At 43.1% G+C, this 24,792-nt stretch overlaps 1 protein-coding gene across 3 annotated transcripts in view; it reads right to left on the bottom strand.

Annotated features, from left to right (window-relative positions):
- Nucleotides 1-22,966, bottom strand: part of LOC123029474 (galactosylgalactosylxylosylprotein 3-beta-glucuronosyltransferase 1-like) — a 62,116-nt gene extending 39,150 nt beyond the window's left edge. For all 3 annotated transcript variants that reach the window (XM_044442521.1, XM_044442523.1, XM_044442522.1), the window contains exon 1: nucleotides 22,707-22,966. The gene's annotated coding sequence lies outside the window, so the exon portion shown is untranslated. The remainder of the gene's footprint in view (nucleotides 1-22,706) is intronic.
- Between the last annotated feature and the right edge of the window lie 1,826 nt (nucleotides 22,967-24,792).

The following is a 24,792-nucleotide window of genomic DNA, read 5'->3' as shown; positions in this document are numbered from 1 at the left end:
ACTGAGTCCAGTGTGGCTTTCAGGTAAACCCAAGAAAGCCAAGCTTGAACCCCAGGCCAGGCAGATTTGGCTCCTGGATGTGACCTTTTGCACCTGCTGCAACATGTAACAGCAGCTGCTTACAACATCAACTCTTCTGTTTTGATGGAAAATGGTAGTAAGGGGAGATCCTGCTTGGCAATGGCTTTGCTTCCCCCATTTAATTTTCATCTTGGAAGGGCTGTATAAACTGCTGTCACAGTGTTAGTGACTATTTCGTACCTTGACAGACCTGCGGTATGTGGTGAAAAGAGTGGTACTAAATGACCAGAGGTGACAAGAGAATAACACATACAATGCAGGACACAGATTCATCCTAGGAATAATGGAACACGACAAAATTAGGCAGAAAAGCCTCAATCCTATGGAAGGGCAAGGACTGCAAGTAGAGGCAAGTGATGAACTGGCCTTTTCTTCACTGTGCCTTCAGACTCTGCACATGCTTCAGAGACATTCAGTCCCTTTGCAGGTGCTTCAGAATTTCCCCGACTTTTCTATTGGGAAGGGCTAGCAGCAGCCTCAAGCTAAGGTTAGCATTCATGCATTATCTAAAACTTATCCTTGGAATAGTGGAAGATGGTGCAGGCATTCTACTTAGAAAGTCACATCACTAGCAGTTAACTTATAAACACTTATAAAGTAAAAGTTTTTAGTATTTATGGTACATTTATTCTATATCCATGATTAGTTGCCTCTATAGAATAATGTTTCATCTGACTGTAGAATGATAGATTGGAGGGAACCTCAAAAGATATCTAGACCAACTCCTGTGGATGTAGAAAATTTGCTGCTGCAGCATCTCTGTAGCCATCTACAGAGCTCTCATGATGGAGAGCCCACCACTGTTTGAGGCAGTTTGTTCCATGGTTGAACAGCTCATATTTTCAAGATGTTCTTCCTAAAGAGGTTAAAATGTTGGACTGGGGACACAGGAGATCTGGGTCTAGTCCCCACATGGCCCTGAAGCTCACTGGGAGACTTTGGGCAAGTCACTCACGCTGAGTCTAATCTACTTCAAAGGGTTGTTGCTGTGAGGAAAAACAGAGTGGATAAAAACTATGTAAGTCACCTTGAGTGCCTCACAAGAGGGGAAAAAGGTAGAATATAAATGTAAGACAGTATTTAACCTAGATCCCTTTTCTTGAAATTTGAGCCCAATCGTTCTGGACTTACCTCTGGAGCCACAGAAAATAAACGTGCTTTCTCATCTAAGTGGCAATTGCTTCGTAGTAATTTTTTCTCCTTGCTTAACATACTCTATTTCTTCCTCACAGGACTTGGTCTCATGTCTTCATCACTGCCAGCACACTCTCTGGACACATCCTCCTTCAACTGAGATGCTCAGGTCCAAAATATGGAGAAGACCCATTACCCGTGAGGCAGACTTTCTTCCATGTGGGTGCATTGCCACAAGACTCTTTTATGTTACTGCTGCAACAGAATAAACTGGCTCCTCACCTCTTTCTCTAGAGGCTAGACTACCTGAATCCCATTCATTTGTGGGTGGGCTAATTGCTTAGAAACAGCCATACATCAAACAGAGCAGATTCAACAGCCACCAAATGTTTTCCAGTCATGTAACCTCCACCAGAATGGAACTCAGGTCAAGTGATGCAAGAAAGCAGTGTTTGAAAAAGTTAGGGTTGATACTGCCAATTGGAAATCTAACCCCGAAGTCTGTGGACTTCTTACAGAGGTATTAGTGGCTGCTAGGTCTGACCGTTGTGCTGCAGATTGCCCCTGCTGCATCCTATGGGCATGCTTCGATCGGCTGGGCAGATGTGCTCTGTTCACAATATTCTCAAGGCCTGTAGCAATGGCTGCCAAGGAAGCTAAAGCAGCTCTGTTCGTCCCAGGAATTATGCTATGCATAGCTCCAGACCTGAATGAATCCTTTCTTCCTTTTGCTCCATATAAACTAAGCTGTACCCACAGTGCAGAAGGAGGGGCCAGGCTAGGGTCATTAGTGCAGGTAGGTAATTTGAGATGTTGGCCTTATGTGGCGGGGGGCGGAGGTCAGATGATGATCTGCAAGTCCTCACTTTGAAAAATGCCAAGCCAACTGTGCTGGACCCGGGGACTTCCCTATTCATTCTGCTGCCTGGGGCACTGGAGTATTTGAAGATGACATTCTCTCCAACATTACGCTACACTTTGGCCATAAGCATAAATTATCCAAAGGGAAAACGCCATTCTATCAGAACAGAAAAAGAATTAACCACTAGTCAGGCCTGCTTAAATGCCATTGAAATGGAGAATCATAAGTGCACGGAGCCCAGCATGTGAACGGATTTCATCTGCATTTATATACCTGCATCCTTTTCTGAACCTGGAACCTGTCCTTGGTGCCCTCCAAATGTGTTGGACTGCAGCTTCCATCCTCTCCAGCAAGGCTGGGCAGATGGGAACGTTATACTGCAGGCTCCCTTTGGTGCCAGGACCTTTTTGTTTGTCCAATCTTTTAATAATTAAAGTAATTTTAGATATTTTAATATGGGTTTATTAATATTAAAATACAATATATTGTTGTGCTATTGTGCCCTTGGTTGAATTTGAATCATGGCTGTTGTGGTTTTATTGTGGGGATTTCTTGTGTTTTATTATTGTAAGCATTTATGCTAGCTTTAATTCTACTGTCTTATCATGTATGTTGTTGTTTTATATTTCTGTAGGCTACCCAGACAGTCATCCTGGCTGATGGCAGGGTATAAAATACATACATACATACATACATACATACAAGAAGGGCATCAGCTGCTGGGGTGTGTGTGTGTGTTTAAATACACCCCCAGCTCTGTTTCACAGCCATGCTAGCATATGGAAATGTTAGCAACTCTTCTGCTTGAACAAAATCACATGAACTTAAGGGAAAGCCTGGACGTATACTTGGTTGTGTTTCAGGGAGTCGGATTTCTGCCAGTTTTGGAACTGGAGGCGGCAGGATCCTATTCTGCTCTCAGGAACACAGAGAAATGTCATGTATGAGAATGAGAACAGTCAGAATGTTCTGTGTTTTTCAGTTTTAAAATAGTGATTTGCCAAGCTGCCTTGCATTTCAAGCTCCCACTGTTCAACACCAGAAGATAACAAAGGCTTTGTGGCTGGGGAACTGAACAGCACATAAAAGATCAGTTATTCACTGCAAAGTCACACAGGGAGTACTGAATCTTTGTACACACAAAGTGTTGCACAGCAGCCTGGCACCGACCCCTGCTCTAAGATGCATTATACAGTCACCTTGCACTGTGCACTTTGTACATTTATTGACCTCTGCTTCTCTTCGATAAAATAGGAGTATTAGAAAGCCACTTACCTTGCAGAACTGCTGAGAAGACTCATTCAGATGTACTGTATCACACAGATGGTGTATATTCTAATAGATTTGTTTAGCATTGTAATATCAACACATGTTTCCATAACGTTTAAACAAAACAAACAAAGACAAAGACCAAGTATAACATGCTTTGCACAGGTAAGCTCTATTTTAAAAAAAATTCCAATCTGTTATGTCCAACATAGCAAATTTATTATTTTAGTGACTTCTGCTCACCCTTCAGCAAATTCCCAGGGATACAAAAAAGGTTACAAAATACTGAGATTACAATAAAAGACCTATTAGAACACTTTAAACACTTTTTTTAAAGCATCATGAAAGCATCCAAAAGAGAATCAAAACAACTACAAGGAAAGCATGAAAGCAGTTCACAGTCTTAACCTGGAAAATGCAAAGATCTTCAACTGGTGCCAAATGGCATTAAGGTAAGCAATCCTGACAGTTCCCATGATACCAACTGTGTTCTTTGAGCACAATCATATCTATATATGAATGCTGAGAAGTGTATTCCCAGATAAGTGGGCTTAGGACAGCAGCTTCTGAGGCTCTGCTCACTGGTTAACCTGCATAAATGTACTATATCTTATTTATTCAAGACCTTGCTGAGTATTTCTCCACTACTGAACCATTTTACTTGTGGAAAGGACTTATGGCAGTTCTTCCTTCTTCAGAACCACATTCCACCGCAAATGCTGCTACTACTCAGGGTGGGCAGACTTAATATTTGTGGAATCTTTTTCTTGTATTGGAACCTCAAGATCCACCAAGTGGACACAGTGAAAGAGGCAGATATTTAGAATTTAAAAGCTGTGAGCCCAGGAATTTGTTCTGAGTGCCAGAATTAAACTAAGCACACAGTCTTATAACAAATCCACACTCGGTTCCTCTCCCTCGCTGGCGCCCCACCTCTCCACCCACACCAACCAATTTTCTTCATCTTAGCAGTATAATTTAGAAAATGGGGTAGGGGTGAGGAATCAGTTTGTTGTTGCCATTTTTGTTAAACATTTGAGAATAAAAAATCTGTGCCATTCCACTGCAAATCACTTGGAAATTTCCCAACAGATTCCTATCTACTTTTTGCCCACCCTGTTGTAAGTAGATCAAAAGCCTACCATACCCCTGTCCTAGTACAGTGACTCTATGGAACAATATTTGGAATGTCATATTCAGCCCCATTCACAAGAATTGCAAATATTAACATGGTCTTGATCCTGGCTGACTTGTCAGTCAGACTAGTCTTGGGCATGCTAGGCTGCTCCAAGATTTATCAGAATGGTTTGGGAAAATACAGAAATATAGATCTGCTTCCTTCAGCATTTTTCTTGCTTATAGGACCAGCTGATGTACACAAGGACACTCCCTTGCATCAGAAGGTAAATATAGGTATTTCTGATAATGTGACAAATAGATTTGGCCACTAATTACTTTGCCTTGATTGTGTTCTTTGGATTATGGAGAAAGGAGACAGAAGGGTCAAGTGGAAAGTACGCTGCTGGTGAATTACATATGGTGAGTAGTATATCTCATGTTGTTCTACTTAGTGCAGACTTACTGAAATGAAACAAACGGGACTTAAGTTAGAGTACCTGTGAAAAAAGAGGATACACATGGCCAAAATATGGCCCTTTATTTAAAGTATGATTTGGACTGGATAGTCCTTCAAATACCCAGCATCACTAATGATGAAGGATGGTGGAGAGTTGTGGGTGAAAAGATCTGGATGGTCACATTTTGCCCACCTGTGAAATAGAGGATGCCTTCAGAAAGAGGACCGTCCTCTGTGAAACAGGACCACTCATCACCCTGAGGAAGATGGGAGCAGGTTGGCAAGAAATAGAGTGAAGCAGCACAAAGAGTGAAAGCAGAGAAGAATGATGGGGGAGAGGTGAAAAAGGTGAATAATAGGGGAGAGTTGAAAGAAGCAAAAATAAAGCAAAGAATTATAAGAAATAAAGTGGGGGAAAAGTTTGGCTGGACGTCTGCGGTTTCTCTAGAGACACATTTAATTGGTCCAAGTCCTCCCCCCACTTTTCTTTCATGATCTTGCCTTAAAATTGCAAGAATGTAGCAGCACAACATCAGCTCTCTGATTTATTAATTCCATCCTACCCTACAAGTCCTTCAAACAAAAGCATCTGTGTTTCTTCTAGAGGAGCGCATGAAGGGCCTTATTCATGCTGGAGGTGGGGAGAGAAGCAGCAGATACAGGAGAGCCATCCCTGCCTCACTCCTCCCTCCATTCACCTTTGTGCAGATTGCGGCAGGGTCAGTGGGGGAAATGAAAGGGTGAGGGGAAGCAGCCCAGGAAGATGAAAGGCAAAACAGGGGGAGGAACAATGTAACAGAAGGGAGGAAAACAAGATCAGCTGGAGCTGAGAAAGTCAAAGCAAGCTACTGTGCAAAAGTGCTGGGTACCTGAGCCATCCTAGCTAGAATGGCACAGATAGCTCTTTGGATTCCCCTTGCCAAACTATTCTTTCTCTGAAACCACTTGAACCTGCTTCTAATGTGAATTAAAAACATCTCCCCACCCGTGTTTGTCACTCACAGCAATGACATCTCAAGAGAGGTGGGCATGTATTCTTTCTAACAGAGAACGGCACTCTAATTGAAAGCCTGTCCATTTTAAGGATAAATAGCCTTAAGAACTGTTGCCTGTTTAGAATTGGGACTGACATGTCACGTGGTCATGGTTTTATGCCATATGCTGAGATGTATTACCTTTCTATTTATATTTTTTCCTAAAATTGCATCTATGCATGCAAGCTAGCATATGTAAATCTTATGTAACCCAGGGACCTCTTTTTGGAGATGCATATTGGTTATGGTAATTCATACGTGGCCACCCTATACACTGCCACCTAATGGTCATGGCACTATAGCCCCAACATCATAGTATGAGGCAGCGCCATCAAAATGTGACCTTTCCTTCTCCTACTGGCAACCCCACCACTATTTTCCTAAGTGAATTAGCATTGTGGGTAACTAGGCTGCTTATGGTAACTTGTCGCCTGTGTGCCATTTCACATACTACTTCACTGAGGTATACAGCCTTGTGTCAAATCACCTGTAGCACACAGTTGAATGTGTATTGTGTAAGCACAAAAACAACTGAGAAAGGCCACGATCTTTAGGGCAAGGCCTGAGATGTGGCAGTCATAGGAAGGTTGCTTATATTCTCTGTATCATTCCAATTTTAGTATATGTGCTGCTGAAGTGAGCACACAGGAAGGCTGCTTAATGCATTCCCCACAAATTGTTTTTCCATTTAAAATCCCCTCCCATCTGCTTTCTTCCTCATGGGTGAAAAGTTATGGAGACCTGTAGCATTTCTCTTATGGTGAGAGAAGCTCCCAAGGAGAGTCATTTTGAGTGAGGAAATGGCCCCATGGATTAAGTACTTCCTACTCAAGATTTCAGCCTCCCCTCATGGAAAGAATCCACTTAACCTCAGCAGTTCATCCAGACAGATGACTCCAAACTGTTGTATGTGAGGCTGCCTTTAAGGGATTCTCAGAAATTGCAACAAGCAACAAATGTGTCTGTCAGACTGTTCACCAAAGAAGACGTAAGTGGATAGATCAAACAAATTCGGAAACAGTTCCATTGGTTCCTGCTGGGTGTCTAAGTGCTGGTTCTACCTTTAAAGCCCTCAACAGCCTGGATCTGAGGCATCACCTTAGATGAACCTATAAAATGTTCCTCAGTGGTCTTGCTGTTATCTGACACAACCCAGGGCCTTTTCTACAGTGGCACCATAGCTCTGGATCTTCCTTCTGGGAAAAGTTTGTCCCAGCCCTTCACTGCTGGCCATTATCTGATAGGCAAAGGCTATGTTGTTTCAGATGGTCTTTCTTTCCTCCAGACTATAAAAGGGCCTTTTCTTCCTTAGCTGTGGTACAGAGCTTATCCTTTCTGTTGCTTCTGGTACCACTTTGCTACATCTTTGGTTGGTTTATATGTTATTCTTAATTGTTTTATTTCATGTTGAAGAACCTCTGGCCACATCAAATGGCTTTTGGTGCAAAACTAGTTTAAATAGTTTAACATTCTTTAAAAAAAAATAAACGCTGGAATGAAGCTGGTTGCAGGTGCATGTTATGTGCACATTGGCTCTTAAAAATGTAACATATGAATGTGACAAAAGCATTTGCAAAGAATGTTATCGACTGCAATCCCCCATCAGGCGTGTTCTCAATATTCAAAATTGTTTTGTCTCAGCAGTATGAAAAATTTCCGTTTGTCACCCCAGAGAGTTAGACTGAGCTCCCTTTCATGTAGACCCAATTTTTTTCTCCATGTGGGACTTACACAAAGTTTCCTTTTAAAAAGTTTCATAGAACTTACATAAAATGCATCTGAGGGAATAATGCATAATCAAGGCAACTAGCACAGTCCCATAACCCAGAATTATGACCTCGTCCCTGGACAGGTGAGGCCTCTGACACGGCAATAACTGGAGGAAGAGGAGTTCTCAGAGTACAATGGCACTTGTTTTTCCCCTGATACTTTTGTAGTTTCAATGGCTTTAAGTGGCGTTCCTCCCCAAATCCTGCACTCCCCCCCCCAACAAGCCCATCACACTGCTGCCTTGAAGTCTGTTAGAAACAGGCTACTGATTCTCTGAGTGCCAGACAGAAGGAATTTCCTGGCTGATTGATTTCTGGCATGAGGCAGGCAGCCATTGTGGAGTTTCATCCTAGGAAGACTGCCAAGGTGGGAGAGTGTGTAGTCGGGACATCAGCCAAAGTGGTGAGGGGGGTGGACTCACCAGAATAGTATCAGGAGATAGAGTCCTTTCTGCCTTATGTTCAGAGAACAGAAAAGGAGAACGTGTCTCGAGCAAGGATGGTATGCCCATCATTGAGCCAAAAAGAAAAAAAAAAAGCCTTTATATTAACTTGAGCCTGTCACTGAACCTCAGAATATCAATGCAAATATCAGACAAGCTGTTGTATGTATTGTGCATTGGCCCCAAGAGACTGTCAGATGTGCAATAAATGACTTTGGCTCCCCTCTTATCTTTATGTAGTGACATCAGATTTTCTTTGTTTTTAAGGCAGCACAAACATCACTGTTAATTACAGCTTGGATTTTACATTGGGCAAGCCAATTTTATTCATTAATTATTTGTTTACTTGTGACTTTACATCTTATTGTTCTGCCAAGGAGCCCTGCCTTGACTATCCTTCTTCTCACCATTTCATCCTCACAAGCGTCCTCTTTGGTTGTAGGCTGAGAGTCAGCAACTCACCCAAAGTCACTCAGTGAATTTTATGGCCAAGAGGGGACTAGAACCCACGTCTCCAGAGTCCCAGTCCAACACCCTAGCTGCTAGACCACACCGGCTCCTTGTATTCATATAAGATCAGGGACAGCCTGATGCAAGAACCAGGTCACCATTTGAAAGCTCAGCAAATCAGGGTATGGTTAGTACCTTGATGGGAAACGGGATAGGAAACCAGATGCACAACTGTATGAAAGAAAGGCAGGATGGACATGCAAACATAGAAAGGGAACAAAACTGCAGTCAAAGTCAACATTTGTTAGCATCTTACCTAATAATATACAGGACCATTTTAGTTCATCCCAAATTACTATCAGGGTTTCTGATGCATCTAACATTAAGAGTTAAGAATACAAGCAACTGACACAGAGAGAGAATGAAAAACCTCTTTCCAGTGACTAGCAGTAGCAGAAGGAAGAAACCCACCATTTGCCAGCCCTTGCAATTCTGCTTTATGGATGTGGGTACTTCATGGAGGAAATCAGACTGGCTAGAAGGGGATCCCCTTCATTGCAACTGCCATGTATGAAAATGATTAAAGGAAGGTTGAAAATCATTAATGTAGTTTTCCTCAGTGTGGCACTCTCCAGATATGTTGGATTTCAACCCCCATCATCTCCAGCCATGCCATATTCCATAGCAGCATAGAAATTGTGCTGAAGCACGTGAAGTCTGAGATTGACTTCCACTACTTCCCCTAACAAAATTGGTTTTGCTTTTTTACATGCTGTAATACGTAAGCTCAAGAGCTCTGCATCATTAGGACGAGTCTTCCCAGGTCTGCAGCAAGTGTTTACATTTTATGAAAGCTCATTTTCCCTTTCCATTATATTGCTTCACTGCACATGGGGAGCAACAACAGCCATGGAACAAAATACCTGGATCACTTAAAAACTGTCAACAGAGAACAGTAGAGTTGGCCTTTGCATCCCAGTGTGGCTTTGCAGCTGATTACAGTCTCCTTTCAAATAAGCAAAGGGCAGTGCAAATTACATGTTGCATGGTCAGATCCAGTTGAATCCAAATTGTTATATTCCTGAGCTACAGGAAACCTGTTGTGTCTGTTGCTGTTCAGAGCACCGAGTTTTAATAAGCTATGCTTCATTTCTGCATATAATTGACAACTGGCCACACAAAATAGTTAAAGCTGCATTATTTTCACGGTCACACAGATATTCATTTCCATTTGATGTGACAAGGTGGTTTCCCTCCATGAATAAATTGTGTTTAATTGCAAGAGATCTACTTTTCCAGATAATATAGCTTGCAACTTACAGGCCTTTAACCAGTATTTTCAGAAAAGTATTTCAGATCTGTAGGAAAGCATCCTTTCACTAATTTGTGGAACCAGCAGTTATTTGCCATGTTTAAAAAAAAAAAAACTTCTTTTGAGTTCTTGTACTGGACCACTTCAGAATGCTGTTGATTCTCTGGTTTTTCTCTCAAATACAGTTTTATACACGCTTCCCCAGGAGAAGACCAAGCCCAGTGCAGCTTATATCTGAGTAAGCACATATACAGGATTGCATTATGGAGGGTCAGTTTTCACCATCAGCTTTCTTGACAGCATAAACTTTGGGACAGCCAAACTATCTGTAAATCTTGAAAAGATACCTGACAAATTATAAGGCAATCTAATTGTACCTAATCAGTTATAGGCCAATTCTAATATAATTTATGCTATAGAGCCCCAATGCAAAAATATTTTTAAAGAAAGGAACACAGCAGATCACTGAAAACGGAGAAGCAGGAAGGAAGGCTGCTTTCTCCATTCTGCATTTTTCTGTCCCAAACTGCTTTCCAGACAGATTTTCCCCTTGCAGAGTTTCAAATGGGTTTGCCCTCCTGCAAATACATAGTTTGAAGCATGCAGCAGGGAAAGCCATTGTATAAGGGGTACAATCTGAGAGATAGAAAAGGGTAGGGGAAAGAGTCAACTGCCCCATTTTTTAGATTGCTTTTCTTTAAAATGATGTCCAGTCTATGATATGCAACAATAAGTAAGTAAATAAAGAAAACCCCATAATTTGGAATTAGCCATTGAGGCTTGTCTAAGACAAGCATGGAATAATATTCTCAAGCAGGTTGTGGAGAAATGGTCCGTCATCTTAAGATGGATCTATGAAGATTTTCATTGTGGATCAGACACCCCAAATTTTGTTGTGGTATTACAGCCTTCCGATGGCAGAAGAAATTATTCAGGAGCAAAATTTAAAGAGGGCCTGAGATGGGGGGCAAGAGCGGGGGAGGAACACATCCACTAATCTGAAAGAAACCCATTTCTAACAGTTTTATAAATGGGACAGGACTCCACTGAAAGTGTAGCTAGTGCAGGGTGATAGATTGTCAAAATGCCTTTTGGTATAAGCAGAGGATTCTCATATATGTGATGGATCTGCCCTAGACTGCGCAGTTCTGGAAAGAAGTGTTATGCTTTGTAAGAACCGCTGGCTGAAGCCCCATCAAGACTGATGAGGCAGGGAAGAGAAAAGGGACGGGCCATTTCAGTTCTTTCCCCCAATGCTGTTGAGCACTGCATGTCTGCTCACTGCTACTACTTCCAACACTAATAAGCTGGCCTGACCTTCCCCTTTGCTGAAACGGCCTCAGTGATGAATGCAACAGCAAAGAAAAGAAAGTCTGTTGTCGTGCAAGGGTGGATAGCATGTAATCTACAGGATGCATGTGGCCGTGGTGGATGCCTTGTCGCCAAAGTGCCACACTATGCCCCCGCCACAGACATGTTGCCTTCCCCACTACTCAAGACACACAAGGAGAGTGCCTTCCCTTGCACCCTGGGTAGCAGCAAACCTGGGATCCTACCAACCAGCCAACTGGCTATTGGGTGGGCGGGCAAGATCCTGATTCTGCTGGGAAAAAGTGTGCAAGGAGAAATCTTTGTGTGCATCTATTTCCCAGCAGAATCATACCACCCTCATCAGCTGTTTGACAAGATGGTGGGAACTGATTCAGCAAGGAAACAAATATGCAGGGGAGACTGGAATGAACTGTCAGAGTGAACCCAGTATGACTACAGTTGCAACTCTTACAGCACCATGAAGGTCACTGCATGACCTTGGTCCACTCACCGTCTCCCAGTCTCCCAGCAGCGTGTTGAGGATGAAATGGAAGGGGGGGGGCTGATATGATTTCTTCTATTTTTCTTTTTGCACAAGCATTTAAATGTTTTAACATTAATTGAATTGATTGTTCTGTTTTTGTTTGGTTTGTTGTCATTTAATTTTTCTTTTAATGTATGTTTTCATATTGAATTTGGACAGGATTTATAAAATGGATTTATATGTTTGTTTTAATGCTGTGTATCCTGCCCTGGGATCCCTTGTGAAATAAGGGTGATTTATCCAGAATAATGTAGTGTCAGAATCTTTTAAAGCATATCGGGCATTATAAAAGAGTGATCTCCTTTTTCTTCTTATCCTTTGCATCTTCACAAATGACTCTCTGCTTTGGATCTTTCTTTTTGTTCTATGCAAAAAAGACATTGTCATATCATTATAATTTAAAGGACATTCAGCAACCATCCCATTTATTGTTCTAATAAATTTTGTTCTTTATCATTCTGATATTGTTTACATTTAATTTTGAGCTGGATGGTCCCTCCTTTCAGACAATGCAATGTATGATTAAGAGTGGTCCATATAAACATATTTTATATGATGATTACACCATGAAAAGGCCATCACACCCAATCCATATCCATCATGGATAAGGAATACCGTAGCCTAAAAACAGAACCTATGAAGCCACCTTTATGGTCAAACCCAATGTAACATTAACTGCATGTGAATGCTTCTAATGAATGTGAAAGCTTTGAAAAATGGAAATGTAAGCCACAGAGGACCCAAGTTTCTTTGGAAAGAGATTTTTTCCTTCCCTTGCTGTGCAGCAGTTCTGACGAAAATTGCTCCTTCTCTGGAGCTGCTACTGGCATTCATGCAATTAACTTCATGTCTAGTTTGGTCCATCCTCTCTGGCAAAAGGACTGCAATCTTTATTCTCTAAATCACTGAGACAAAATATCTACTGAACATGAAAGCATCAGAAGCTGGACTGCTGAAATGTTTTCAACCCACCTGCTTCGTATCACATATTGTGCATTTTGTTATATTATTAAACTGTTGCATGCTGTGAAACAGAGACATGTAGTTACTGAATTATTTACTACTTAAGCCAGCACTTTGGGGTGAAGCATGCCAAGAGGGGAAGGGGTTTGTTCCACTCAAAGGCTTCCCAGTGCTCCTAACACTATGGTTTCAGAAGAACAGGGAAAGATGGGGATGGAAAGGAAGAAAGATGGGGGAGATAGGAAGCAATGTTGTGGGGCCACAGAATTATAGTTTCTGGGACTACTGAACAGTACAGCTGTAATTCCCAAACAGGTGGTGCTGTTTCACTGGCATGCCTGCTACCGCCAAGACCATCCCAAAACCACACCAAGGTTATGTTGGCTGGAAGTGTTCCTCTGAGTCAGGGCCAAGTTAGATACGATACTAAGCATGTCGCTGTTGGTCTGCCCCTCTCTGTGTGCATGCATGTGTGTTTTAAAGTGAAAGTACGGTAAGAGCCCTAGGCTGTCTTGTAATTCAGGATGCTCTTTGCAGATTTATTAAGTAGTTTGTGCCCGTCTGAAAGAGTGCAGATTCCTGATTTAAGGCTGGCTGGTGCTGCTGAAGGCAAAGTAAAGATGGAGCAGGCGATCTGATAAACAGAACCTCAGGAGTGTTGATTGAGCATCTACAATTCATTCAAGTTCCACAAACAGAGTTGCTGTTGGAACAAAACTGTGGTAGCACTGAGAGTCAAAGGCTATTTACACAAGACTACAGGAGGACAGTCAGAGTGGCTCACACAGGAACAATCTGTGTTCAGCTCCCTCTCCCCCATGACACATGCATGATCCTATTCCTGTTTACTAGGAGGTAAGTCTCACTGTGATCTGTGGGATTTACTTCCTAGTAAGTCAGTTAGGATTGCAGCTGTGGTGATCTTAGGATGGTACCTATTTCTCTGTCTAACCTACCTAACAAGATCCTTGTAAAGATAAAAGAGGTAACTATGCATGCCACTCAGAGCCTCTTGGAAGACTGGTGGAATAAAAATAAAATATATAATCCCATTATAGGATTTATTTTTCAAATGGCATTGGTATTTTCTATCAATTGAAGGAGAACCTGCTTGAGTTAACATGTTTCCTGAGCAGCTCATTATGGCCCCAATTTGTTAGCTTTCCTGCGATGGCACTCTATGTCACAAGCATAACAAAAGAATACTGGCTCCCAGGGGACTTGATGCTTTATTTGTAAATGCAAACAGGAAGGAGAAGGGAAGTTAACCTGGAAGGGGGGGGGGGGTCGGGGGATGCTCCCCTGAATGATCTCATGAATAGGACCTCAGAAAGATAGAAAGACAGTGCAAGGAGAGACATGTGTGATCTACCATGCTCATTCCCAATTCTGCAGATCAAGCTGCTGTTAAAGATATGGCTACCAAAGGGATTGGTTAAAAATTTGGCAACCTAGAGATAGAAGATTCTTTTTCTAAAGTGGTCTATTTGGGCTTGAGCAGACAGGATCATCTTTCCTACATAATGAGAAGGACTTACTGCCATGGGCAGAACTCTCTCTCTCTCTCTCTCTCTCTCTCTCTCTCTCTCTCTCTCTCTCTCTGTGTGTGTGTGTGTGTGTGTGTGTGCATGCACGCGTGCGTGCACATGCTATGGGGTAGAGATTATTCTTGATACTTGCTGGAGCTGTGCATACAAGTACTGGGCAGGAAGAGCTTAGGAGGCATCATTTTAAAGGCAAAAAAATTCAGGGGAAATATTCATTGAAAAGAAAAGGGAGGTTTAAGGGAAGAAGTTGTGACATGCTTGCAGTGATGTTACAGATGCCAACTAGTTGTTGTTTGTGACAATAACACATTCATTGTCATCCTCTCAGCAAAACAGGCACAACAGTTGTGGTTGCTGGAGTAAAGGTTGCCATTTCCCCAACAACTGTGTTTGTTGGGATATGAATATAAAAGATAGCTTGATAGACTAAATAAATTGAATGCCTCAGTACTGGTAGAAACCAGCTAGTCTCATTAAAGGGAGCTGTTTACTGGGTAGATCAGTGATGCCTAAGCAGTGCCTTCACATACAATTGTGGAAAATTCTTGAGCTCCTTAAAGGTTGAGAGAAAACCGTCACAGCACCATTTTTGAAATAAAAAAATAAAATAAAATTTAGGAACAGAAATGCACACAAATGGGTCTCTGGAATCCCAATAAGGGTGAATGTATGTGTGGTGAGTAATTTTGTTTCCATATTGGGGGAACAAATAATTATGAATGATGTCAATTATGAGCATGAAAATCCCACTTTCCCATAAAATCCACAGGGTATTTGCTGTTATCATGCCAGAGTTAGGTAGAAACCCCTGATAACTTCTCCTACACAAATTAAGGGGTGTTTGCTAGAAGCAGAACTGTGCTCTTGTAACTCCAATTTCTATAGTGGCATCTGAACAGGAGATATTCTTAGTGTACTGTGCCCATTGTATATTGTAAAAGCATTCCTTTCCATAAGGAAAAGGTACAATTTAGAGGGCTGCCTACAGTGAAGTGACGTTTCTCATAAAGAAACAACGGTGCTTCAATAATAATTAGTGACTGCTGTAGTTCAGAATTGGGGACTTGTAATGGTGAACATAAGAGTTTGCTTCCCTGCCCGATATTAGCTGAAGTTACAAAGTAAAGCAGACTGAATTCAGAAAGGAAAAAGCTTGGAACATTTTACTGACTCATAAACAGACAGTCTTCTGGTTAAGTAGCCAGAAGAATAAAATAGCAAATTAAAACAGTCTGTGATTTGAAGAGAATGAAACCACTACTACCTATTGAACATGCTGAACATACCAGGTTTTTTATATATAAAACCAAGGCCCTAGAGAAGAATTATTTGGTTCCACTTCGGTTCCAGGGAGCATCCACCACTTCCAGGTAATGACCTCTGTTTTTACAGTCAAGGTTATCTGCTGGTAAGTAGCTCCATAGCCTGAGTGACTATTGCTATTGCATCTAGTAACTGCAATACATTCTCCAAGAAAAAATTGATTATAGCTTGTTTGATGGTGATGTGATAAATTATCCTAACCCATCACATTACAAGCTGAGTCCAAATGCCAAGTTCTGGCTTAGCTCAGAAGGAGTTTGTCAGTATCACGCTACCTTCACAGAAGCCCTTCCCTTCCCTTCTACCGGTGAAGACAGTAGGAAGACCTCGGAGAAGACCTTTTTATGAGCTCTCTATTCCCCTTTGCCTCCCTAACACAAATGAAACATCAGCATTTGAGATTAAAAGATGCGTGCAATTGTAGCTGATGGGCATCAGGTGCCTGGGAAGCTGTGTGTCCTAAGGCCCCTTGTAAGGAGAGCTACATTTCTCAAGGTTGCTGATTTCTGCAATATTGCTCAGGGAGAGGACATCACATTGAAGTCCAAAGGGAGGCCTACCTGGTGCTGTTACCACTGGTGCCATACCAAGTAAGGTTCAAGACAAGCAGAGGAAAGAGAATGGCTAGATGGGATTCAGAGATTTCCAGAGAAATGGACCCTGCTGGTGCTGGATTAGATTACCAGAATTGCCACAGGTTCTCAATATCACAAAAGGATCAAAATAATATGACATATTGGCTGATATTTTTTGGAAAATAATTTGCCTTAATCAAACTGAAAGGGGCTTACTCATCACTAACTCAGCATAGTATATTTGGTTTTGAAACCAAAAAGTCAGTCTCATTGCATTCCTGCCCTCTTTCAAGATTAATCATCCCCTCCTCTCTCCCTCTTTGCATTACATCACTCTCCTTAGTGCCAACCTGGAGCACATTTATGTTCACGTTTGTGTGTATGGCCAGCTCCCTCCCTTCATATCAGAGGTGGCCGCACTTTTGTTCCAGCAACATTCTGTCCAAAAGCAGCTTGAATCACACCATTCTCAGGGCAAGGAGTGCTTGAAAAGTGGAAATGATTCATTATGGATATTCCATTTGTTGGAACTTTTCATTGGTTCTAGCATACAGCACGCTTTAATTCAATATCAATAGACTTCCAAGCACACCCTATTGGGTTTTAATTGCTGCAGGTTTCCGCCTCCTACTCCCACCAGCCTTTTATTCAGTGCAGAGTCAAGTGCACCGAAAGTGATGCTAAGTGGAGGCTGCTGCTCCTGCAAGCCATGGATGGCAAGCACATTCACTGTGCTACTGGCCATCTCACAGGGGGCCCATGGCTTTCACTCACTGAGGATCGAGAACAGCATTTAGGATAGGGAGTGTGCCATAGAGGGACCCATTAACCCACAGTGCAATCTATCCATGAGTTGCACCAGTTGCATGAAAGCAGAATGACTACTGAATTCCCCTTGGGTTCAAGTGGAGAAAATATATGCTGGCCAGCAACACCATTGCACCAGAGGTATGTCAGGTCAAGGTTACCCTATGTCCAGGGTAGAGCATCACCAGTACATGGGGCAAAAATAGACAGAGTGGGTAAAGGAACAGAATGCTCTGTGGTTGCTCCTGCCCCCACCACAGGTGTAACATTATGCCAACAAAATGAGGCAAAATCTCCGATGTAAGAGATGATTTGGTGCCCCAGATGGCTGGCTCTCATGTCTCCCCTTTCCACATCTTCAGCCACGTGAGAGGAAAAGATTCTTAATCAGGTGTACCAGGACAAAGACAGACGCCCATATCTAGCAGCTGCATTTTTTTTTTCATGAGTACTCAGGGCCAGGAACCTACTCCAGATTGTAGAAGCCCCCTTACCCTGCTTCTCTAGCATCCCAATCCATATCAGGAGTCCTGAATCTACTACATAAAAGCAGAAAGCCAAAAGAAAACATGTAGCTACCCATAAGGCTTTAAGACCTCATTGTATAACAGCAGGACTATCTAAACCATGTTTTTTAGCAAACCAATTTGATTCACACTTTCTAGACTGATACCAAGTTTGGAACACAATCCTCCTTTGGTTTTCACACTTCTCTGAATTTTGCAGTCTGATTTTCCACTAAAAAATGTACCCAACTGTATTTTAGTATGTGCTTCTGAGGCTAAAATGCATTAAAAAATAACAAAAATATTGTTGTGTGTGTTTTGATTAGTTTGTTTGCTAAAAATGCACAGATTGATGCAGAAACAGGATGGTACAGCCTTATGAATGAACATATGTGAAGCTCAAATGGACCAGAAAGCTAGCATCATATTGGCGACTGCAGTAAGGATGCACATTGTATCAGGTGAATGTGAGTGCAGGGGAGGGGGAACAGCTTGCCAGAACTGGGATATGGAAGGCTCTAATAGCGGAGACTCTGTAAGCCTTTTCTGGGAGCATGTCTGGTCCCTGTGAGAGCAGCGCATGGAGTGACAACTGCAACATCAACCTACTGTTGCTGCATGTTGACTGGTGCCTTCCATGCATGGCTAATCTGGTGGTGGGGACAGCATGGTCAGCAAACGCCCTTCTGCTTTTGAGATGGTGGAATTGTCAGGGGTTCCATGGAAGTGGCTATCAGTACAGCTGTGTGCGTGTCAATGGCAATTACTGTGCTTTTGTCTGGGCTTCTACAAGTGGATTGGATCATGACTATGTTATCGGTGTAGTGCTGGCATCTTGGCTACTCAGAAGAGAAAGCGCATAGGACCAGATTTTCTCTCCCTTACCAAGCACCAGTCTCCAAGAGACTAGCAAAAATGGCTTCTTACAATGTCTTCTTAGCACTCCTTCAGGCAGTGTCACATGCTACACAGTAAACACAACTGGTTTGCCAGAGACTGTACATTCAACAGGAAACTGCAGTCAGCCTCGGCCCCCTGATGAGAATATCTGAATCATACCCATGTTCTCAACAATCCATATTTTATATTTGAAGGTGAGGTGGATAGAAAGTAGATCTCCAAATGTTTTGAATCTGAAGGTCCCATATTTCCGACCATTGGCCATGCTGGCTGGGGCTTCTGGGAAATGGAATCCAAAACATCTGAAGATCGGCCTTCTGTCCACCCCCATTTTAAGGCATACTTTAAAAAATCTCCAAAATGTAATGCGTGAAGCACAGTGGCATCTCTAGGATTTGCACTCAACAAGAAGGAAACCTTGCACAGTCCCCTTTTGGGATACACAAAGATGCCCCAAAGCCAGTTTGCTGCTGAGTCTCTTCAAATATTTTAGTGAAGACTCCCAAAACAGCAGTTATTGAAATCTGTGTCACCAAACAGATAACTACAGGGCATCTTTGCCATTCCTATCTCCTCAGATCCAGTAAACAGCCTTTCTTGGCCCTGATCTTTCCCCATGACTCCATTTGCTCCTTTTCCCCTTCAGGGCTATGTACCGGATATTTCAGGTGACACTGCAGGTTTAAACCGGCAGTATTAGCACTAGCTTTACAAGTTTACCTTCTAACAGAAAGATAGGTAAATAATGTGAGAAGCTTGGATATTTGACTATATCAAACAGTATAGAGGTATTCTAAATCAGTGTTAAAAGAATGTTATTCTCATATTTTTGTATCAAAAACCTGAGGGTGACAGACAGCAGCTTGTTATTACACTTTTTCAAGGGCCAAACTAGATGGGACTAAATGTATCTTTTAACATGCACATTTTCAAAAAATGCAAATAGCAGCCATTGGTGAGTGGAAGATAATTACTGGGGCAGCTGCAGGGAGATGGAATTAACTGTGAGGAAAATTACTCCTCTAAAGTTGCTGTTTACATTGGGAAGGAAATCCCCATTGATGCCAATGGGAGACTTCTGGCTAATGAGAAATGTTTCTGAGAAGTAATTTCTATCAGGATCACAGCAGGGCAGGGAAGGGTTAATGCTCCCCTTGCACAACACCCCAAGAATTATTATCCCTTTCCTCCCAGGGGCTGCTATTAGCAGTGTCTTTTGTCACTGTGTCTACTTTTCCCTGGAAAAGGTATGACGTTAGAGCCGGTTCCTCCTGATGCAAATGCAGCTCTCTGTGCATGGGAAGGGAACCTGGTTCCTGACTCACATGTACAGGACTTGGTAGCCTTCCCACATATAATGCACAGTTATATGCACATACTCTGTATGCAGCTGTTTGTCAAAGATGAGCCCATACTCCCAATTTCAACTTGCATTTTTCTTTGCTGTTTGGACCCCATTTCATTCTTTATCTGCATTACCAATGAACATAAAATTATTCAATGAACACGATTTCACAAGTCCTCAGAAAGAACTTTATTGAGATACTATTACCTTGACCTTCTCTTCCTCTTAGGGACAAACAGTACAGTTTACAGAAACAAATCTGGATATGTACAGTCAGAGAGCCTCAGCCAATCCCGTTTCTCTTCCAAGCCCTCATTTGACACATTCATATTCCACACTTTCAGGTGTGCCTCTGAATACCTAATCTATGAGAGACCGATGACCTCTACAAATCCTGGATGGGCAAGGTATCCAGCCATCTAGTAGTCAAAGAACTTCCCCTTCCCCTTCCTTCCCCTTCCTTCCCCTTCCCTGCCCTTTCCACCCCACTGCTTGCCAAGGCGTTTGTCCGAATAAGCACAGTGGCTGATGGGTGTGTTAGCAGGCAGGGTCTCCAACACATGGCACAGTACAAGATGGCCTAGCACCCTTTTGGAAGACATTCTCTCCATCCCTCTGTTTTTCTTTTAATGTGTTACTTCTATGCCAGAGTATTCTGGAGCCCTGCCCTGCTGATCGCCTGGACTACATTTATGGTTACCACTGGCAAGCTGGCAGCCATATTTTTAAGCTTCTGCCTACAGAGATCAGCCAGTGCCCATGGCTCTTGAGCTATTACGCTGCCAGTTCTTTGGCTATCCATATGCAGCTCTGTCTCGTCACCTTAAGCCTGACTTGCCAGCCCAGTTTGGTTGCCTTCCACTCAGCACTCCCACAGTATCCCCCACCCTACTTGGCGATTGCCTCTAATAAGCCAGGCTGGCAACCCCTCTACTTTCTCTGAGCACATCTTGGTCCTTGATTTCAATAGCCACATCAAATCAGCTTGATTGGGATTTGATTTTTCAGCCCACATATCTGAATTCTAGTGACCTCTTCTTCATGGAAAATCCCTGTTTTGGGCCCTTTTAATCAGAGGCATGATTGTAGGAAATGCTTAAATGTCTAAACTGTTTAAAATTACAGAAGCAGATGAGAAACAGACTACAAGTGAAGCACTAAAACTGTTATGCTTCCCATACTGAGGTGATCCCTCCCTTGCCACAGAGGTAAAAAAAGAGCTGAAAATACCATTTGTGAGCCTTTGCATGCTCTTTAGGCTAGGCAAGATCCAAATTATATGATAACAACATCAGGCTCAAAAATATTTTTCTCTACTCTTAAAAAAAAAATGGTAGGGAAATATTTAGTACATAGGGCTTTTATCTATCCCTGCAACAGAAGTTAAACCTGCAGAACTTCATACAGATTTTCTAGGTATGGGAGCACTTTCCAGAGTAAGGTAATCCTAAGACTTATACCTGAGCTATACACAGATCTGGGCTCCTTTCATCCTTTCAAGCTTTTCCATGCTATGGTTTGTACACAATTTACATTTCGAGGTTTTCACTGCCACTTGCATGCTTTGTACAGAGATTAAATTGAACTACAGCTCACTGAAGGCTTTGCTCTAGAATCTGTCTTTAATGTCATAGCAATATCTTGGAACATACAGATGTCTCTGAGTGCATCTTAACTGCTTTCCACTCATTAATATGTAGCTACAACTGATCTTGAGTCCTTCGTACCTGATAATGGTTTGAGTCAGACACTGAGGATGCTAAAAGGGAATGTGCCTGTAACTCTCATTTTGGAAACAAAAGCAAATTTCTACCTGCTGATGCCGCCCCTTACCTTAACAGTTTAGTCTGGATGGTTTCAAATGGCAAAAAAGCTATTACTTCTGTCAAATTGTCCCAGAACCAAATTGCATCCTCGAGATGGAGAAGGAGGCTTCCTAAATTGAAACAGCCACAACAAGGGCAAAGGATAAGTGAAAGCAGGAACATTTGCTTCCACTTAACCTTTCAAAAGTGCCCCCATCTTATCCACCATTTCTGAATTTTGCGGAAATGTATCTTGCTACATTGTCACGATCAGCTTTTCTGTGCATCTTGGGATCCCCCTTTCTGTTGTGAACCAGCTGAGAGCTTAAGTTATTGGGCAGTACACAAATATAATACACAGATTAAAAACAGTACTGTGAACCCCTCATAAACCCCTGCTTGTACTCTCTTTTGTTCAGTTGGAACAAAAGAGGACGCTTCAGCTTGAAATTAGAAGATGTGAGGGGTATTTGCATCTCCCGGCCAGTGAAATGCTCTTTGGCAAGCAGGCTTCTCAGCTATCTGCACCAATTCATTGATTCTCTGTCTCCCAACCTCACATGATAGTTAAACACAGGTGACATTTCATATACAGAAGATGGAAGGGTTAAGCAATGGATTAGATAATATTCTTTACTATTCTGTCCCCGGAGCACGGAATGCGATCGAGATCTAGAAAAAGGCATCATCGCAGCTGTGCAAAAATATCTCCAGCTCTGATTTTTCTAAACCTTCGGATTTGCGCGTGGGGTGGAGGGAATAGTCAAAACCTGGGGGTGGGGGGTGAAGAAAGACACGAGGTTTGTTATTTGATCCAATAGTAAAAAACAAACAAGGAACCAAATTCAAACCTGTTTGTTTTACCTAGCATCTTTTTAAAGTTCAGTCTAGAAGACCGTCCCATCTCTAGTCAAAGAAAGAGAGAGAGAGAGAGAGAGAGAGAGAGAGAGAGAGAGAGAGAGAGAGAGAGAGAGAGAGAGAGAGAAGAACAGAAAAAGTGGGCAACGTCGTACATGTTGTGTCTATAAGAGAAAGAACTCTACAAGGTCGCGTGTCTTTACACACACACACACACACACACACACACACACACACACACACACACACGGGGAAGGAGAATTCTATATCTATCAATCCACTCGTGTCTTACCTGAGTTAAGCAATGCGTCGCTTTGCTTCATGGGCCAGTTCTGAGGATCCTCAAGAACAACCGAGCAAGTGCCGGCGGGGAGATCTCCTGGCGAGTGCCGGCAGGAGCGGTGCCCCCTCTCCAGTACGGCCAGAAATCAGCGTCCGTCGGGCTTTGAGGCTACAGGTTTGCCGGCTGCGGGTGCAGCACGTGCCCCCGGCGGCGGCGCGGCGGCTTTCGAGTGATTCTGAATGGCTCCTTCCCAAAGCCTCCCGCCGACTGGAGGCGAGACCGATTCCAAGAGCCCCCTTACTAAGCAGCGTCGCTGAGCACAGCTCCGCTTGTGGCTCTGTGTGGAAGCAGATTTTTAAGGCCACCCTAGCGGAGGAGAGGCGAGCAAACCGGCGGCGGACGGAGCGGCATCCCGCTGTGCCACCTTAAGTGGGGGGAAAAGCGGACTGAAGAGCCGGAGAGGCAACCTGAGCAACAAAACCCAAACCCAAAGAAGAAGAAGAAGAAGGCACCTTATTTCCTTTTCAGGTGCAGAATGTCGGCAAACAGCGATAGTCTCCCTTTAATCCCGATGGGCATCTGAACGAAAATCCCACGCAATTTATGCTATTCTAGGCCGCCCCCTGGCTCTTGAGTTCTCATGACCACTCACGCGGGTTCGAGAAGCGCAAGGCAACGCGCTTCGAAAGGCTTGAGCGGGGACGCGGGGTCGGGGACGGGAGGAGAGCGCGCGCGGGCGCAGCGCTCCCGTTATTAGCAGCCCTGTATCCGCAGCCGGAGGGAGGCAGGAACAAAGAGGCAGGAGAAGGAGAAGCTGCCTTATGCCTTTGGTGCCAGGGCCGTAGATGCTGTTAATGCTCGGCCGAGTGCAGGAGAAAGCCATGTTCAAGCAGGCAGAACTCAAGACGGGTGGGTGGGACAGCATGGGAAGCCCCTGTGAGTCGCAAGCCATGCTTGCTTCAGAGGGGCCTGGACCAGCAGCATGGTTTCTTAACCACGCACAAGCCATGCTTTCTCCAGTCCAGAGGGCATGACAGGGCACCTTAAGCAAATGGGCTTGCAACGTACCATGCTTATTGTGTCGTGTGAACCCAGTTGTTGCCTGTTCCAGGGTTGGAAGGGTCCTTGACCAAGACACACCTGATGGTTCCCCTCCCTCAGTGAGTTTATTTATTTAGGGAACTTCTATGCCATCCCATTCGCCGAAGCTTCGGGGCGGCTCACAATCCACCTTCTCGCAATCCTTGGCACCACTTGCTGCTGCTCCTTCTCACCATCTTTCTCATTTACTTTCTGACCAGCAGACTGCCAGAGTGGAGAGGAGAAGCAAGGCCAGGGGACTCTCTAAGGGGTCCCATGCTGGAATGGGGACCCTTGGCAGGTGCCCAGTCATGACTACCTTTTGTCCCAGCTATCTGCTGTACAGTGTGCTGGAAGAAACACCAAGAAACATATAAGGACCATAGGAGACACCTCTGAATGTGCATCTAGTGCAGTCTTCCCATACTTGATGACCCCTGGACTCCAACTTCTAGTAGGCCAGCCAGCCATACTGCATCATTTTCATCATTCCTCTAGAGCAGGTTCAGGAGTCTTAAAACTGAATCATGCTCCTAGTTATAGAGGGAGCAAAGTAACAGTTAAAGAAAGATAGCAAAGGTATAATTTCCAGACACTGTTTAACAGTAATGTATATACTGGCCCTAAAACAGTTAGGAGATGCCTGTGCACAGGTTCTTAAAGGCCCATGCATCACATCCATGCTTTCTATGTTTGCTTCAGGAAACACTGGTGTAATGCCTGTGTTTCCTGTTGGAATCATAATGAAAGCTGCAATTACTTTGTTCAATCAGTTAGATTAGTAATCAACAACCTTTTCATGGACTAGATTTTCAAAACTTCACTCAGAGAACAGGGTTTTTTAAAAAGTTAATGATAGAATTTTTTATTACAAAAAATGTATTAAATTGTGGATAGCTGACACCAGCTTAGGAGAGGTACTTCTCAAACACGATTGAATGTCTCTTCTAAGATGGTACCTTAAACATGGGTACCTCAACTAAAAACACAGGCAGCATTTTTTCAGAAATATTGT

Source organism: Varanus komodoensis, unplaced genomic scaffold, assembly GCF_004798865.1.
Source record: "Varanus komodoensis strain SLA01 unplaced genomic scaffold, ASM479886v1 scaffold4, whole genome shotgun sequence".
Lineage (NCBI taxonomy): Eukaryota > Metazoa > Chordata > Lepidosauria > Squamata > Varanidae > Varanus > Varanus komodoensis.
Note: the sequence above shows the minus strand (reverse complement) of the source record. Positions and strands in the feature narration are given on the sequence as shown.